The sequence below is a fragment of the Tupaia chinensis genome, unplaced genomic scaffold (assembly GCF_000334495.1).
Source record: "Tupaia chinensis unplaced genomic scaffold, TupChi_1.0 Scaffold143728_1, whole genome shotgun sequence".
Classification (NCBI taxonomy): Eukaryota; Metazoa; Chordata; class Mammalia; order Scandentia; family Tupaiidae; genus Tupaia; species Tupaia belangeri.
Window position 1 is genome coordinate 812,093 of NW_006203577.1, and position 19,731 is coordinate 831,823.

At 43.4% G+C, this 19,731-nt stretch overlaps 1 protein-coding gene and 1 pseudogene across 1 annotated transcript in view; both read right to left on the reverse strand.

The window, feature by feature from the left end:
- Nucleotides 1-19,731, reverse strand: part of BORCS5 (BLOC-1 related complex subunit 5) — a 97,562-nt gene that overhangs the window by 27,811 nt on the left and 50,020 nt on the right. The window lies entirely within an intron of this gene.
- Nucleotides 2,924-3,635, reverse strand: LOC102492268 (profilin-1 pseudogene; annotated as a pseudogene).

Below are 19,731 nucleotides of genomic sequence, written 5' to 3' on the forward strand. Positions count from 1 at the left end.
GGCTGGCCACTCAACAGCCCTTCGAAGAAGAGGGAAAAAAAAAAAAAACACAATGAAACGAGATGGAAATTACTGCTAAGACTGTGAATAATGTAGTTTGGTAAGTTCAGTGATGGGCCAGCAAGTAGTTTGGTGGTTAAGGTTCTGGTCTCCCACATGGTCAACCACAGTTCGAGTCCTGGATCTGGTGTCTTGCTTTCTCATTTTCTCTCTCTCTGTGTTGCCTATAACAAAAAATAATAAAAATAATAATAAATAATAATAATTAAATAATTTTTTAAAAAGTTCACTGATGACAGAGGAAGAGACTTAAATTTAATCCTGCATCTTTTGTTACATGCTAATGAGGAGTGCCTCTTGTGCATTATTTTTCATATTCATAATTGCCCCAGGAAGTAAGGAATTATTAACTCCATTTTACAGATAAGGAAGTCAAAACACAGAGAGGTTAAGTAACTCTCTGAAAGTCACACAGCCCAGAGGTGGCACAGCTGAGATAGCACTTCTGATCTTATTATATCACTTCAAGGTTTTTTTTTTTTTGAGTTTTTTTTTTTTTTTTTACTCGCCAGGTAGACAGAGAGAGACAGAGAGACAGAAAGCAGAAAATCACCCCCCAGGGGGGATGGCCATGCCACAATCCCTTCTCCTCCATTCTCCTCTCGGGATCTTGGGCACGCACGCACACGCTCCCGGCGTGAGTTTAAGCCACCGGGTCCGGGACACGAACCGCGGTCGACTACGTGGGAGTCCAGCGACATAGCCATTACACTAACTGCTGGTCCCTCACTTCAAGGTTTTAAAGAATATAAATTTCTTCTTAACTGAAAAGACTGGAAGATGTATTTACTTAATTCTCTTTGTTCCCCAGGTTATTTATTTATTTCTTCTATGAGAGAAGAAGACAGAGACAGGGAGAGAGAAAGGGAGGGAGTGAGAGAGACAAGTACTCGCTGCAGGGTCTTCAGGCTGCGATCCATCCCCAGCCTCAGCCCAATCATTCCCTAGGGGGTGATTTCTTGACATGACCGACCACAGTTTGAATCCCAACCTTGGTGGCTTAACAAGCCAGTTGGTGCGTATGCATGTGTGCCCAATGTCCTGACAGGATGAAGAAATGGAGGAGAAGGGATCTCAGGGTAACCACCACCCTATGGGGGGTTGCTTTCTCCCTCTCCTTCTGTCTTTCTGTCTCTCTTGCCTTCTGACAATTAAAAATAATTATCAAGAGGAAGATGAACAAAGAATATGAAAATTCATTTCGTCAAAAAAGAAACATCAATGTCTCAGCAATAAAAGACTCACAACCTCACTCATAATCTAAAAAGCAAAACCTCACAGCAAGCCCACTTTTTACCTGTCAAATTGGTAAAAATCCAAAAGCACGAGAGAAAGCTCACGCAGAGCTATGAAGAAGCATGCTTCGTGACTAGTTGAGCTGTTGACGCCTCTAAAGAGGGCGATTTGGCACAGAGAGCAAAATTACAAATGCATACAGCCTCTGATGCAGCAATTTCACCACTAGGAGTTTACGCACACGTGACCACGCATGCTGAGTGATGTATGATGTATACGTAAGAGGGGTCACTGCAGTAGTGACTGCAGTCACAAAAGTCAGCAAACATCTCAACGCCCATCAATAAAAGGCTTGTTAATTAAATCAAGGTACATCCATACGCAGTATTACATGAACATAGAAGAATGAGGAAATTCTCTATGTTCTCACATATGGGAAAGAAAAAAACTTCCATAAGATAGTAAATAAAAAGGCCAGCCCCACCGCCTGGTGGTTAAGAGAGCCAGATCTCACTTGGCTGACCAAGATTGGAAGGCTGGCCCCAGAGGCTGGAAAAATATGCTGGGCACATGTGCATGCATGCCCCAAATCCCGACAGGATGGAGAAATGGAGAAGGGATTGTGGCATGACCACAGCCCATTGGAGGGGTGCTTTCTCCCTCTCCCCCTTGCCTGTCTCTGGCCAGTACAAGCACATTTGACAATAAAAACAAAAACAAATAAACAAAAGATATTAAGTAATAAAAAGGCATATAAAAGAATACATAGAGGGTCAGCAGCTAGCATGGTGATTAAGGTGCTGGATCCCACATGGCCAACTACAGGGTCTGAATCTTGGACCCAGTGGCTTAAAGAAGATGCCAGACGCATGTGCATGGCCCAAATCCTGAGACTGAGGAGAAGGGATTGCAGCATGGCCATTCCTTCTAGGGGGTGATGTCTTACTTTCTCTCTCTCTCTCTCTGTCTCTCCTGGGGAACGCACGTGCCCTACAGCAAAACTAAAAAAAAAAAAAAAGAAAAGTTCACCAAGTGTGATATTATTGCATACAAATGTGGGGGAGGGCAACAAAATCATGTATATTCACATTTGCGTAAATTAACATAAACTCTAGAATGACGTAAGAATTAGACAGATGGAGAGCAAAGGTAGGGAGGGAGGTGTTTTTCTTATTTTGCTCTCTCTCTCTCTCATGATATACATGCCCTCTAGCAAATTTAAGAAGGAAAAAAAGAGAGACTTGTAGATATATTAATTTTTTACTTGCCAGAGGGTGTTTGTGCTCACTAGAGAGAAGCAGGGTGAGGGGATGGAGAAGCACACAGCGCTCTCGACAGGGCATGGTCACACCACAATCCCTTCTCCTCCACTTCTCCGTCCTATTCGCCCAGCAAGTTTCACAAACTGCTGGGGCTGGAATTTGAACTATGGTCCGCCATGCGGGATCTAACTCCCTCAACTACTAGGCCGCAGGGGTAGCCCTTATGGTATACTTTTTATTTTTTAGTAGAATCTTTTTTTATTCAGAAAAAAAAAAAGAAAAAGTTTTCTAACCACACACAGGGGTTATGGGTAGGGGAGGTGTCTGTCCATCCAACCGCAGCCCCCAGCCCATGTGGTTTTGGCAGCAATGAGGGTGTGGGGGATAATGGCCCAAAAATAAAAATGGTGTGTGTGTGTACACGAGAAGGAGAGGTGCAAAAGCTGTGGGGAGTGGTGGGGGGAGGGACAGACGAGGTCAGTACTGGGAACGCCGCAGGTGGGAGGCCATTTCATAACATTTCTTGTTGATCATGCCACCGTGGACACCTTCTTTGCCCATCAGCAGGACTAGCGCTGAAGGAAAGAGAAAGGAGGCTAGGACCCAGGTGTCACAATTCGGGGCTCCACCGGTGCTCTTGGTACGAAGATCCATGGTAAAATCCCCATCCTGCAGCAGTGAGTCCCGAATGACAGAACATTTCTGGCCTCCAAGTGTCAGCCCATTTACGAAAAAACTTGACCAGTCTTTGCCAACCAGGACACCAACTTCGGCTGGCGTGATGTTGACGAAGGTCTTCCCAGGGACGGCGGCCCAGACGGAGGGCGAGTCCTTGTAGCCCACGATGGCCGTGTCCTGACAGGTCCTGTTGCCATGAGGTTGTCGATGTAGGCGTTCCACCTGGCCATGGCGCTGCTACTGGGGCTGCTCTCAGCACTGCTGCTGGGGCCACGGGCTGGGCTTGGGCTGGGCTCGGGCTGCCTCGGGTTGGCGGGCGGGGGGAGGCGGACAGCTCGGGGCACGCGCTGCCCTCCGGACTGCGGCTCTGCTAGCTGTGCAGCAGCCCTCGCACCGCCACTTCCTTATGGTATACTTTTAACATGTATATTTTTAACCAAAGGAATGCATTTCCCCTTGGGAAAAAAAATTTGTGGGGGGGGATGGGGAGAGGTTTTTGCTATAGGGCACAAGCACTCGCCGGAAAGACAGAGACAGACAGAGAGACAGAAAGCGAGAAATCATTCCCCAGGGGAGATGGCCACACTATAATCCCTTCTCCTCCATTCTCCTCTTGGGTTCTTGGGCACACATGCATACATGCCCAGCGCGAGTTTAAGTCACTGGGTCCAGGACTTGAACCGCGGTCAACTACATGGGAGTTCAGTAATATAGCCATTGCGCTAACTGCTGGTCCTGGAAAATTTTTAAATGAAGACATTTTAACAAAAAGCCAAGATCTTTCCCATCCATCAGCAATGTTTTCTCAGGCAGTCCTCCCATCTTCCTCTACCCTTGAACACACCTTTCTCTAAAAGACAAAACCAGTTCCACTTCTTTCACTCTGACCAAGGGCTATGTGGCCTAATTCACTTCAAAACAATGTCTTCTCAAGGTGATTAAAAGCACCACAGCTAAACCGGCTGAGAAGAGGGGCATGTTCTGCTTCTCGTTTCACCTCTTCTGCCTCGCCCGGCACCTGGCACATAAAAGTTCTCTAATTAGGTGGGAGGATGCAGTTCTGCTGCCGGAATTCTAAGGAAAGAGGGAGCTGAGGAAGACTTTAGAGGGAAACAAGCCTTCTGGAAGGTCTCCTGGGCATGCTCCGCACGTCCAAGAGTGAGCCCTGTCTCCGTCTGAACCTGCTCTTCCAGGTGAACGAGAAAGCCCTCCAGCCTCAAGAGGACCACTGGATGCCTGGACTGCAGAACAAGGGGGAAAGCCCCAAGATCGTGTGGCAGAAGCAGACGGCCTAGAACCCAACCTCAGCTTACAAAGAAAGTCCATGTTTCACCTCCCCCCAAAAAAGTTGTGGGGAGGGGCCAGCCGATGGCATGGTAATTAAGTAGCTGGACTCCCACATGGCTGACCATGGTCGAGTCTCAGACCTGGAGGCTTCAAAATTATGCTGGATACCTGTGCGTGCACACCTAAAATCCAGAGAGGAGAATGGAGGAAAAGGAACTGCGGTGCGGCCAACCCTCCTTTGGGGTGATTTCTCACTTTCCCTCTCTCTGACTCTCTCCGACAAGAGCACACACCCTATGGCAAAAACCTTAAAAAAAATTGTGGGGAGCGGAAGAGGAGGATTTCGAGAAAGTTGCCAGGTCTAACAGGCTCCCTAAGGTGTTCAGATTAAGTTGCCTAGCCAACCTCAGTTATGGAACTGCACTTCAGATCATTCCTATAAATCACAATCCCCTCAACCATCTAAAAGCAAAACCAGGAAAACGGTCCTATTTTCAGAATTACTTTCTTGACTCACAGTAATCCCCACGACTCTGCCACAGGTGTGCCCCAGGCCACTGAGGGAGCAAGACAGGACAAAGTGAAAAAGAAGATGGGCCACTTTTCCACTCTGCAGCTATAAAGCCATGACAACCCAGGCAAATTCTCAGGACAACGAACACAACATTTCCCAGGACCCCTCATATCAATGCCTGAACTACTCCTATATCTCCTGATTTAAAAAAAAAAGGGGGGGGGGGGGGGGGGAGACAGAAAGCTGAGTAAATGTAGACAGTAAATTTGATCAATTTTAGACCACAAACTGCCAGCTCTTAGAAGTGTTTTATTCTGAATGTACATTGTTTAAGATTTTAATTTTCTGTTGTGGTTGTTTATGAGCCAGAGGGCATGTGCACTCACCAGAGAGACAGAGAGAGACAGAAGGTGAAAGCACTCCCACAGTGAGGTGTGGTCACACTGCAACCCCTTTCCTCCATTTCTCCGTCTTGTCAGGATTTAGGGCATGCACACATACACGCTGGCATGTTTTATCAAGTTGCTGGGTCAGGCCTTGAACTGTGTGGTCAGCATGTATGATCTGGCTCCCTCAACCCCTAGCCATGTGGGGCCAGCCTGGTTTTTACAGTGTTTTGTCTGCTTTCAATGAAGAGTGTACTCTCCCATTTTCTCGTTCCCCACAGCCTCCCTGCGGTTCTAGGCCCAGCAGCCCACTTGACCACGTCACCCGCCTGAGGGTGTCCGAGAGCCCGGGATATACACCCCTGTTTTAATTCTTTCCTACCCACTCTAATAATTACCTAAACCCTTAGCATAAATAGAAAACGAACTACGTATCACCCTTGAAATACTCTTTTTGATATAGTTTTATGAATGTTATTTATGGTTTGCATATTTCTTTTATAATTTTCACTATGAAAATTTTCAAACTCTAGAAGATGAGGAAAAAAATGTAAAGCCAAACAGCTACCATCTAGATTCAATAGTATTTTCTCAGAGCCACTTCATTTCACTATAGAAATTTTGGTCTTCTGCCAAACTTAAAAATTACAGACATAAGGCCAGCAGGTGGTACAGAGGTTAAGGCACCTGGATCCTACATGGTCACCTGCATGGTTCAAGTCCTGGATCTGGCAATTTGAAAACCACACCAGGCGTATATGTGTGCACGCCCAAGATCCCAAGAGGAGAATGGAGAAGAAGGGGTAACTGCAATGTGGCCATGTCCCCCTGGAGGGTGATTTTCACTTTTCCTCTCTCCTTATATTCTGTTTCTGTCTAGTGGACACCTGTGCCCTATAGCAACACAACCCTTAAGAGAAAATTACAGACATCATGACATTTTACTCTAATACTCCTTATAGAGGATGTTTGGCCACACATTCTGGGGTAGACTGTTTTCATGCTAAATGAAAGACGTTTCTAAATGATCTCTTCCTTACTGCCCGAGAGGAAGCCCTGACCTTCTACTTCCTAATTCTTCTTAAGCTTAATACAGTGATGTACACAAAGTAGACTTCTGAGTTAAAGGCGGATCGAATTGATCCCATACATTAAGGGTTGAGTTTATAAATGATAAATACTGGAAATATTTCCTTAGACACTGGTGAAACCACTGTGTATACAGGAATGAGGAGTGGGTTCCAGAGAGTGGTTGACAGCCAAGACAGAGGAGTGCACAGCTCCAGCAAGCTATCATCTATACCTACCTTCTTGTGTAAAGGGTAGAGTGGAAAAATCATTTGGGTTAGAAGTTTGGAAAATATTTTGCTGAGCCATCTTTTTCACTCTGAAATATCAGGTGGAGGGAAAACACACACACACACACACACACACACACACACACACACACACACAGTTTTTCTGAGGCACAGTATAGAGCCATATGGGTATTAACTTAGGCAATTACCAAACTAAAGTCCTTAACTCTGAGAGGCTCAGCCCTTCTAAGACTAGAAATTGGTACTATGAGTATTAGTATACATATTTAAAAACAGTATGACGAACTTGTGTAAAACCCAGAAGGAAGATCTATGTAATTTTGATGAAAGTTATTATACGGGTACAATGAAGCAACAGATTATGAAAAAAAGAAACCCCTCTTTTTTCCTCCCCCAGAATCATATGTTGACATCTTAACCCTTAATGTGATGGTAAGAGCAGATGGGACCTCTGAGGGGTAATTAGGGCATGAACGTACAGCCTTCATAAATGGGACTATTGCCCTTGTAAGAAGAGGCCAGGCAGTGGTGCAGTGGGGACACAGCTGAGCCCACATGTGAAAGGTCCTGAGTTTGCGACCTGGGACCTCGCTGCGCACATGCACACACACTCATGACCTGAAAGGGATGAGGCTGGTGGTGAGTTGTGCACTGAGGACCCTAATGGGGTGCCTGTCTCTCTGTTTCCCTCATTGAAGAAAGAAATGGAAAGGAGAGAGGAGATATGAGAGCCTGCCCCCATCTGCTCTGCCCCCCTACCCATGTAAGGAACACAGCCATCTTCAAACCATCTGCAAACAAGAACCTAGGCCTTCACCAGAATCGAATCTACTGGCAACCTTCCTCTTGGACTTCCCAGCCACCACAACTGCGATAAATAAATGTTTGTTGCTTAAGCCACTGGTCTATGGTATTCTGTTATAGCGGCCCAAATTGGGTAGGACCCCCCCCCAAAAAAAAAAACTATTGTAATAAGGTATTCCTGACTCTCTTGGTTACAATGCATTTCAATAATAAAAGAACTTAAGCTTTTACATAATATAAACTCTAACTCTCAAAGGCGTTCCCTGCTCCTTCCCTTAAAGAAACAGAAAAATCTAAAAAGACCTTCCCAAGTTTGTGATGTGAGTATGTGATCAATTTCTTCTGAGTATTTAGAAAAGGGTGCTCTCCAGGGGTGGTGTCCTCAGGAACTTTAAAGCCCATCTGCTCACCTCAGCGGACTGCCAGTCCGACCAGGAAAAGGGGCCACCTAGAATGGCTCTGGTCTATGCTTTGGTTGAACTAGGCGGCAGAGGAGACTGCAGATGGAGAGCAGGCCTGAAGAACAGGCCACCATGCACCGTGCCTTCAGCAAGGACACAACTTCTCCTGCGTGTCCCTCCCAAGCTTCCACAAGCTACCAGAGGGTTAGAAAGAGACACGTGTCACCCAGGCAGCATCGAAAAGCTGGCCCCAGCCCCCTTATTTATCAGCTGTATGAATCTGGACAGTTTTCATTTCTGAGCCTTAGTTTGTTCATTTATAAAAATGAGATAATAACCACCTCCCTCTAGGGCTTCCCTAGGAAACAACAGGCTCTTGATAAAATCTGGTCCCTTTATTCTTGACTGTTTTTAAGATTCAACGAGGCAAAGTGGCACTCGGGCTTCAGGGCATTTGGGGTAGGTATGAAAAACATTTCCTCCAGGGCCAACAGGTGACCTAGTGGTTTAGGTGCTGGACTTGCACATGCCTGACTGCAATTCAAGTTCCAGACATGGAGGCTTGAAATTCATGCTGGATGTGTGTGCATGCATACCCAGAATCCCAGGAGGAGAAAGGATTGCAGCATGGCCATTTCCCTTGCGGGGCGATTGATCACTTTCCCTCTCTCTGTCTCTGTCTGGCGAGCAAATATGCCTTATTGGGGGTGGGGGAACAACTAAACAAATTACATTTTAAAGAAAGGTTAAGATGACAAATTTTATGTTAAGTGTATTTTACACTTTTATTTACAATTAAAAAGTTGGAAAAAAATTAAGTGAAATTGCCATATGATCTAACAATTCCACTTCTGGGTATTCATCCAGAAAAACCTCTAAGGATGGACTCAGACACTGACTTACCAATGTTCACAGCAGTATTACTCACCCTAATGTCCATCAGTGAATGAATGGATAAACAAAATGTGGTACATCTGGATTATGTTAATATCCAGTGGGATATCATTCAGCCAAAAAGAGAAGAATGAAATTCTGATATATACTAGAACATGGACAAACCTTGAGAACAGTAGGCTAATGGAAATAAACTGGAGACAAAAGTAAATGTAAAATGATTTCATTTACGTGAGGCACATAGAAAACTGTAATTCATAAAAACAGCAAATAGAATAATGGTTGCCAGGTCTGGAGATTACTGTGCAATTTGGGATGATGGAGAAGTTCTGGAGATGGATGGTCATGTCGAGCAACAATGTGAGTAGGCTTACTGCCGCTGCATCCTACTCTCGAAAAGGAGTAAAATAATAAACTCTGTTATGCATACTTCACAACCCCAAGGCAGGTAGGTTGGCTGTAATTTTTGGTAAGCAAAAATATTCCACAGTACTCCTCTAATAAAGAGGACAAGAAGAGTCATGTGAGCAACAGGGAACAACATGAAAACTTTAAAGGCACAAAGAGAAAAACAAATCTTGTTTCCTTATCTGAAAACCAAGAGAGCTGAGCAAGTTGTCGTTTCTTCCTTCCAAGTCTGAACTGAAAAGTCCGTGTCTCCAAGTGAAGAGCGATGAGGTGCTATTCTACGCTGCTATACCATGCTTCTTTTAACACAAGATCAGAATTAACTCAAAATTATTTGCAGAAAGGAACATATTGAAATTCAGAAGACCCTCTCTCTGAGTATGAAAATACGACAAACTACTATAAACATTCACTTGTCAGGTAACCAAATCTTCCAACAGCTCTGGCTGAATGAAGGCAGAAAGCCCACTTTGACTCACCCACGTGGAGGAATGAATGCCAGCCTTAAAAAAAACAAGACAAAGGTCCTCCCCACAATTTGGCAAGTTGTGCTCATCAAACCCAGGAGTTCCCCACTTGCTCAAACATCAGTCCCTAAAACCTGAACTCTCCAGACCATGTGGAATGGTTGTTTAGAGTACCAAAGGGTTCTTTCCTTTCTGAAAGAGTTTGCTTTAAGGAAGTGAAAGTGTTTTAAAACCTGACATTCAACATATGATGCTATTTACAGTAGTGTGAAGTATATACACAACTTCTCAGAAATTCAGACTTGCAAGGCACACCAAGACTGATTATAAAAGGCAGGAGCTATTTTTAGAGTCAATAGCAATTACATTAGGGCCCTGACATGTTTTCTGTTTTGAGATTTCCAGCAAGATGAATCATGGGTCACTTTAAATAAAGACAAAGGAAGTACTAGGAAAAGATGCCAAATAAAATAAAATAAAATCTTAATAATGTTAACGTCAGGATTTTTTTTGCTCAAAGGGTCACTCTTCTTATAGGTGTTAACTCACAACTTTCTCAATCCATTATCAAGCACTCCAATGGTTAATGGGAAGCAGGCTTGTTTGTACTGAAGCAAACACCCTGATCAGATGGAAAGTTCTCACTTTCTAGTAGCTTGAAATCCTAAGGCAATACAGTTAACTTAGATCATTTCTAAGAGTAAGATCGATTTTAGAAAAAAAGACTTTTTTCACATATGAAGTTTACCAATAATGAAAAACAATCTCTTTTTTTTTTGGGGGGGGGGGATTGCTATAGGGCTCATGTACTCACCAGAAAGGCAGAGAGAGACAGAGAGACAGAAAGCAAGAAATCATCCCCTGGGGGGATGGCCACGCCGCAGTCCTTTCTCCTCTATTCTCCTCTTGAGATCTTGAGCACACATGCACACGTGCCCGGTGTGAGTTTAAGCCACCGGGACTCGAACCATGGTCAACCATATGGGAGTCCAGTGACATAGCCATTATGCCAACTGCTGGTCCCAAGGAAAACAATCTTAATTTCTACTCAGCTTAAATCCAATTAAAATGAAGTATAAGTAAAGTACTCCTCTGCAGAGATCGCTAGGGCCCAAAGAGCTGGCAACAAAGCAAACTATCACATGAGAGCCTCTTTGCCCATTATATTAACAGGGCTGAGAACCAAGAGTCTTTTCCCCACCTGCCTTGCAGCTAGAACACAAGCATGTGATGGAAGTTCCACTTATCTGGACACCCACCCCAGACTCTAACTAGGGAGCCAATGTTGCAAAATAGTGACCTTCCTTCAAGTACATTCCCTGGTGACAGCAATTTCAGGGAACAGTGTTTCTGAAGTGGCGGCCGGAGCAGACCTGGGGCCGTGGCCAGCCCTCACTGCCTGTGGTGCAGAGCGCTTCAAGCGCCTGGCTCCTGCTCAGTTCTGTGGCTCAGTTTTGGCCATCATGCTTGACTATGTAGCTTAAAACGATTCCAAAGCTCTTCTGGTGATCCAGTGAGCTGTTATCCTTCTAATAAATTATTTTAAAACTATTTTCCTGGGACCAGCAGGTGGTGTGGTGATTAAGGCACTGGACACTCCCACATGGCCCACCACAGTTCAAATCCTGGACCTAGTGACTTGCTTTCTCTCTCCCCCTCTCTCTCTCTGTCTCTCTCTGGTCAAATGAACATAAATTAATGAGAATAAATAAAATTAAATAATTCTTTAAAAAAACTGTTTTCCACTAGAAATGGAAAGTTATTGACGATAACATGTATGATTAAGCCACTATGCAGTATATTCTGGATGGGAAATCACATTATGTATGTTGTGATGAATGAACGTAAATTAATTAATTAATTTTTAAAAAAGTTTCAAAAGAAAATTACAGTGCACTTGTCACTAGATTCTAGCTTTTTTTTTTTTTTGAGAGATTTTCACTACAGGACGCGTGCGCTTGCCAGACAGACAGAGAGAGACATAGAGACAGAAAGTGAGAAATCACCCCCCAGGGGGGATGGTCACGCCGCAATCCCTTCTCCTCCATTCTCCTCTCGGGATCTTGGGCACGCATGCACACGCGCCTGGCGTGAGTTTTAAGCCACCGGGTCCGGGACGTGAACCGCAGTCGACTATGTGGGAATCCAGCGACATAGCCATTACGCTAACTGCGGGTTCCCTAGATTCTAGCTTTGTCCATATTTTTAGTTTAAGGTATTTTGTGAATCAATAAAATGTGGAAGAAAGTTCAGTATGAAAGAGAGAGAAGGGAAAGGGGAAGAAAAAAAAGTAAAAGTATGTTTAATTGACAAAAAAATGAGAAGCTATTTGCTGATAAGTTAGAAAGTAATATCTTTGGCATTACTGACATGCATAGCATTTGTGCTGGAAAAAGAAATGTACACTATAAAGATGTGAATAAATGTAAATAAAAAATAAATAGAACTGCAAAAAACCTGTTTTCCTTTTATTTTGCCACAGGGCACATGTGTGTGCATGAGACACAAAGAGAGAGAGAGAGAGATCCCCCACAAACACAAGCACACACGAAAGGGCCTGGTCATGCCACAAACCTTTTCTCCAACTGTCCATCCTCTCAGGATCCTGGCTCACATGGGCCTGGCATGTAAGCCACCAAGAATGGGGTTTGAACCTGATGGTCATGTGGAATCTGGCTTCACTACACAAGACATAATCACTATGAAACTGGCCCTTAAAATAAATTATTTATCTACTTAAGTCAGCCGGAAAGTTTGACTGATACACTTAACCTCAATGTCTGTATCAGTAAAAGAGGCATGGTAATACTATCTACCCTGACGGTAGCTGAGAGGATTAACTGAGATAATATATGTTAAAATCCTTTGTAAACAATTGGGGGCCAGCAGGTGGCGTGGTGGTTAAGGGGCTGGACATTCCCACATGGCCGCCCCCAGTTCGAGTCCCGGATCTGGTGGCTTGCTTGCTCACTTTCCCTCTCTCTCTCTCTGTGTCTCTCTCTGGTCAAATTAAAAAATAAAATGAGGGGAACCAGCAGTTAGCGTAATGGCTATGTCGCTGGACTCCCACGTAGTTGACCGCAGTTCACGTCCCGGACCCGGTGGCTTAAAACTCACGCCGGGTGCGTGTATGTGCATGCCCAAGATCCTGAGAGGAGAATGGAGGAGAAGGGATTGCGGCATGACCATCCCCCCTGGGGGGGTGATTTCTCGCTTTCTGTCTCTATGTCTCTGTCTGGCGAGCACATGAGCCCTATAGCGAAAATCTCTCCAATAAATAAATAAATAAATAAAATGAGTGTATAAATAAATAATTTTAAAAAGTCCTTTGTAAACAATAAGTTACACATTATGATAATTTTCTATAATTTAACAATATGCTAGACACTATATACAAAGCATTTTGCATTTCCTGAGTAAGAAAACCAGTCACTGGGACCAGCAGGTGACATGGTGGTTAAGGTGCTGGACACTCCCACATGGCTAACCACGGTTTAAGTCCCAGACCTGGCAGGTTCCTTTGTCCCTTTCCCTCTCTCTCTCTTCCTCTCTCTCTGTGTGTCTCTCTCTGGTCAAATAAAAAAAAAAAAAAAAGAATGAATAAATAAAGTTAAATAAATAATAATTTTTTTTAAAAAAGAAAACCAGACACTAACATTAGTGATGTACTCCCTTAGTCAAAAACCACAGTAAGCATGCTACATATTATACCTTGTTTAATTGTCAGATGACCTTAGGAAATAGATTCTTCCTATACTAAGTAAATAATAATAATCAGGATAAAAAATCATAGTGATAGTGCCAGTTGGAGGCATGGTGGTTATATTCTGGACCAGGCGGCTTGAAGAGGCTTATCAAGTGAATGTGTATGTGTGCCCAAAATCCTTGGAGAAGGGATTGCAGTGCGGCTATCCCCCTGGAGGGTGATTTCTCACTTTACCTCTCTCTCTCTCTGTGTCTCTCCAACAAGCTCATGTGCCCTATAGCAAAACTTGAAAAAAAAAAAGTGGTAAGAATAAGCATTGAAATTAATAGAAAGAAAATGCTACAAATTAATGATGTTAGGGGCCAGCAGATGGCATAATGGTTACGTTGCTGGACTCCCATATGGCTGATTGTGGTTCAAGTCCCAGATCCAGTGGCTTGAAACTCATGCCGGGCACATATGTGTGCATGCCCAAAATCTCAAGAGGAGAAGGGATTGCAGCATGGCCATCCCCCTGGAGGGTAATTTCTCACTTCCTATCTCTCTGTCCGTCTGGCAAGTACATATGTACTATAGTAAAAATCTCTCTAAAAAAATGTTTTTAAAGCATAGATTTAAAAAAATAATAAATTGATGATGTTTGTCACAGAGATATTTATTACTGCAATTTGAGGGAGATGATACAGAAGCCAAGCCATGAGAGCTTTGGAATTGCCCACTGTTGAAATTCTCGTGTTGATGGTTTGGCAACTTACTTGAGGAATTAATTTATTATTTTTTTTTTTAGTCTTTTCTTACAGGGCACATGCACTTGCCAGAGAGACAAAGCGCATCCCAGGGAGGGATGGCCATGCCACAATCTCTCGTCTTCTACTCTCCCCTCAGGACTTTAGACACACAATATACACGTGCTGGCATGATTTCAAGCCACCAGGTCCGTGACTTGAACCATGCAGTCGCCTATATGGGATCCAGCCACCTCAACCTCTTTGCCATCTGCCGGCCCCCATTTTCCTCTTACTCTATGCATAAGATAGCTTTGTTTGAGATTTGGCTATACTTTAGAATAAAAGTAACACAGCTCATTTATGATGACATCTTTCCCTTTACGGGTTATTATTTTTTTTAAAGAGATTTTCGCTATAGGGTGCGTGCGCTCGCCAGGCAGACAGAGAGAGACAGAGAAACAGAAAGCAAGAAATCACCCCCCGGGCGGATGGCCACGCCGCAATCCCTTCTCCTCCATTCTCCTCTTGGGATCTTGGGCACGTGCACACACGTGCCCAGCGTGAGTTTTAAGCCGCCGGGTCCGGGACGCGAACCATGGTTGACTACGTGGGAGTCCAGCGACATAGCCACTGCACTAACTGCTGGTCCCGCCCTTTATGGGTTCTATCTCTGCAATGCCCTTGGTTGAAGGTTCACTTTTGGCATTTACCCTAGAACTGTTTGTGTATTGATATTTCTGGCTCTCTCCTCCGTTGCCAGGTATAGAGCAGACTTACACAAAGTAGTTCTCCATATATATCTACTGTTTCTTATGCTGAGGAATGAGTTCTGCAAAGCACACAATTGGCGCTTACTCTGGTTTGAATATGTCTTCTCCAAAATTCAGGTGCTGCCATGTGGCAGTATTAAGAGGTGGGGCCTTTCAAAGGTGACCAGCCATGAGGGCTCCTTTTGAGTAAATGGGATTAGGTACCCTTATAAAAAGACACGATGGAGGAGGTTTGTGCCCATTTTTACTTTTCTACTTTTTGCCATATGAAGACAGAGTGTTCCTCCCCTCCAGAAGACAGAGTGATCAACGGTGTCATCTTAGAAGCAGAGATGGAACTCTCGCCCAACAATGAACCTGTAGGTACCCTGAGCTTGGACTTCCTAGCTTCCAAAACTGTAAGAAATGAATTTTTGTCCTTTATAAATTACCCAGTCTCAAGTATTTTTGTTATAGCAGCACAAACTAAGACAATGCGCTCTTGGGCCTCCATGAAAGATCCCTAACTTGAGAGGCTCAAGTTACTGCATTCTGCAGGCAGAGTTCTGAATTTAAATTATTTCTCGCCCAAGCAATAGACACACCTTCTGTTCATATCTCTCTCTAAAAAAATGAACTCATTTCTGTCTCTGAAGTAAAACTTACGTCACCCATGTTTGTGTGAGTACTAACCGAACCCTTATCTACAAATCACTTGACTTCAGTCTTTTGAAAATTCAGCAAAGGCACTTACATAGCACTACAAGATAAAAGTGATAGCAGAGGTCAACAAAGCCAAGGATTAAACTTTGTTCCTTTCCCCCTAGCAATAAAAAACACAACATATATTCTGTATTCACTAAGTCAAAGCTTGACTGATGTAGGGTAATTAGATCACACTACGTATAGCCAGGCCACTCCTGGGTACTCTGAACCCTGGCCTCAATTCACTGAGATAACATATCTGCATCTCGGAGTAACCATAATCGCAAAGATGACGTGATTACCCTATCACGGGGCGAAGAGGACGGCTTCCACACTGCCAGTCCTCAGAGCATGTGTGTCACTGCCCTTGCTGCAGCAGATACCGAGTTACACAAATTCGAACTTTTCCCACTATCCCTAAAGCACACAAACACCTGTGAAAACATGTTCCTTTTAGAACATGATGGTTGATAGTATTCAGGAAAAAAAAAATACGGGTCTGTTACCCTTTTCTCATTTGGTGCCATAGTTTTTCTGGAAGCAGGAAGGTGTCCCATAGGGAACTGGGGCAATCACAGGAAGGGAATCTTTGGTGCACTCAAACCAAGGGGCGAGCAGCTGGGTTTCCCGAGGAGAGGCAAGCAGAAGCAGCATACCTCCGATAATGATGCACACACTACCATGCGTTCAAGTGATCCAAACCATGTGCATGTTTGGAACAGACGTGTATCTGGTTTTACTATGAAATTAACATAACTAAGTCAGGGAGACAGATTCGCCAACTAGTTAAATACACAGGTTTTAGAATTAGACCAAGTTTAAATTCCAGTGTGGCCATCCCTCATGGAAGGGACTTTCTTGATTTCTGTCTGTCTGTCTCTCTTTATTGCCCCAGACAAGTGCAACATGCCCTCTAACAAGTTAAAAATAAAGTCAGGATAAAATTAAATTATACCTTTACTTTCTTCTTCTTCCTTTTTTTTCCCCCAAGTTTTTTGCCAAGGGATTAAAGGTTTTCGGTGTGTGCTTGGCAGAGAGGGAGGGAGAGACTGAGAGGAAATGTGAAAATCACACACACACACACACACACGCGAAGGGGGATGGTCATGCCACAATCCCTTCTCTTCCATTCTCTTCTCAGGACTTTAGGAATGCACACACACATGCCTGGCATGGTTTTCAAGCCACCAGGTCTAGTACTTGAACCATGGTCAGTCACGTGGAAGTCCAGTGACTTAACCACCATACCACCTGCTGGCTCCCCCAGTTCTATTTCTCTATTTTAAATAGTGATGTGATAAGAAACAATTTTTACTTCTCTGAGCCTTAGCATGCAGGAGGAAAATGCCTATCCTAATAGGCTGTCCAAGGATTGAGGCAGTACATATAATACCTTTTGTACAAAAAAAGAAAGGAGGGAAGGAAGGAAAGAAAGGAAAAAAGGTGGCTGCTGCTACTAATGGAAAAGATGGGCTGTGTATGCCATACTCTTTATATGCAATGCCAAATAATAACATGAGCGGCATCTGAACACCTGGTAACTTGTCTATCTTCCAAGTAGATAAATATGTGAAAAGTTTTCTATCCCACCAACATGTATATAATTTTCACTATAAAGACAGGATGGGGGGCTGGCAGGTGGTGTGGTGGTGAAGGGTGCTAGTCAAGTCCTGGGCCTGGCAGCTTGCTTTCTCACTTTCTCTCTCTCTCTCTCTCTCTCTCTTTCTCTCTGTCCTCTCTGGTCAAATAGTGAGTGTGTGTGCCCTATAGCAAAAACTAAAAAAAAAATGTAAAAAAAAAAATTTTTAAAAAAAAAAAAAAAAAAAAAAAAAAAAAAGGACAGGATAGGACCAGCTGATACTGTTGTGGTTAAAGTGGCTGGATCCCACATGGTTGACTGAGTGGTTCAAGTCCCAATTTGGAAGCTTGAAAAACATTCTGGGCATGTGTATGCACATGCCCAAAATCCTGAGAGAAAAAGAGAAGAAGAGATTGTGGTGTGGCCATCTCTCATGGACAGGACTTTCTTGATTTCTGTCTCTCTCTCTCTCTCCCCCCACCCCAGGTAAGTGCACATACTCTCTTAACAAATTTTTAAAAAGACAGGATAAAACTAAATTATACCTTGGGCGGCCAGCAGGTGGTGTGGTGGTTAAGGCACTGGACTCACACACGGCCGACAGCAGTTTGAGTCTTGGACCCAGTGGCTTGAAATTCACACCAGGTACATGTGCATATGTGCCCAGGGCCCAAGAAGAGAGTGGAAGAGAAGGGATTATGGTGTGGCCATCCCCCCTGGGGGGTGATTTCTCTTTCTCTCTCTTGTCTCTGTGTCTCCTGTGAGCACATAAGCCCTATGTCAATCTCTTTAATATATATATTAAACACACACACACAACGCACACACGCACACCCTGGATGGAAAGCAAGACTCTAAAAGCAAGCCAAATGCATGCTTGTTTCCATGTTAATAAGAGTAGAAACTAATAGAAAGATACATAAAGTTGAAATACCTTCAGATTTATTTTTAGGGAGCCTTTTATTTTTTATACAATTATTTTATTTATTTTCGTTTGACCAGACAGGGACAGAGTAATAGAGAGAGAGAGAGGGAGGGAGAGAGAGAGAGAGAAGGAAAGTGAGAAAGCAAGCCACCAGGTCTGGGACTCGAACCACGGCTGGCCATGGTGGATTCCAGCACCCTCAACCACCATGCCACCTACCCGCTTATAGGGAGCCTTTTATTTAAAGCAAATTGAAGAATAAATTTGTATTTATGTGAAGGAGGAGAACTCAGCTAATCGAAGCTGTCCAGTAAGGGTGCAGATCGCCTCACACAACGAGCTGATTGGGAATACACGGTAGGTAAATCTAGGTTACAAGTCTACTTCAATGGGATAACATGAAAAAGACACTCAACTCAAGAACTCTGCTGTGGAAGAAGTAAAATACTGGACACAATTACTCTAAAAAGCTCCTTCTCTGGGATTCTCTAACCCTAGGACAGGAAGGCAGTACAGTGGGATTAATAAAACTCAACTCTGCATGGCAGACTCATATGAGAAGGTTACCTGTTCTCTCCGGAGATTTCCCTGTGTATGCTGGGCCCATGGTGCTTGTGACCTGGTGGGGCTGAAACCGGCGGTGAACTGCACCATCAAAGACCCTTTCAGGGGGGCTGTGGATGTGTCTACGCTCATGGAATAAATACACTTTTTTTTTTTTTAAAGATTCTGTAACCCTTGAACACTGCAATACAGCCCACTATCTGGTGTCCATGGTAGGGGTAGAGTTAATATTGCCCCCAATAAGAAAAGAGTCTCCAAATTCAGGTAAAGTATTTGGAACTCAACTCAAATACAAGGCAAGTTGAATTAACGGATCTTATGATTCTGAAGCATGTTTTATTTTCTTCTCTCTTAACTGTTTTCTTCTCCTGGCATGCCCTACTCAAATTTCATAAATATTTGCTGACCTCTTTTAGAAATCTATACAATAGAAACAAACTCAATGAAGACTGATGTATCAAGACTTTTATTCTAGTATTATTTTATACCCAAAATGTACTCCAATGGGAGGATGGTTAAACTCTAACACATTTACACACACGCAAAAATGTTATGCACCTATTAAAGTGATTTTTCAAATACTACTCAATGACATGGGAAATATCAGTGTAAGTGAAATTGTGATATAAAGTTACAAATTAAGGTTGATTCTAAGGTAAAATATACCCATAGTTAATACATGTCTACGCTAGAAATATACAGCAAAGTGTTCACAATGGCTATATCTGGGTGGCATAATTTTTTAAAAGAATTATTTAATTATTATTTAACTTGATCAGAGAGAGAGAGAGAGAAAGGGAAAGTGAGAAAGCAAGCCGCCAGGCCCTGGACTCAAACCACAGTCAGTCATGTGGGAATCCAGTGCCCTAACCACCATGCCACTTGCTGGCATCATGAGTGGTATAATTTTTAACTGTCTTTTTTTTTTGTAATTCTGTTTTCCAAATTAGAAAAAAACAACTATATACTACTCATTTTTTTAATCATTAAAAAAAATCTATTCTTGGGACCAGCAGTTGGCATAATGGTTATGTTGCTGGACTCCCACGTAGTCGACCA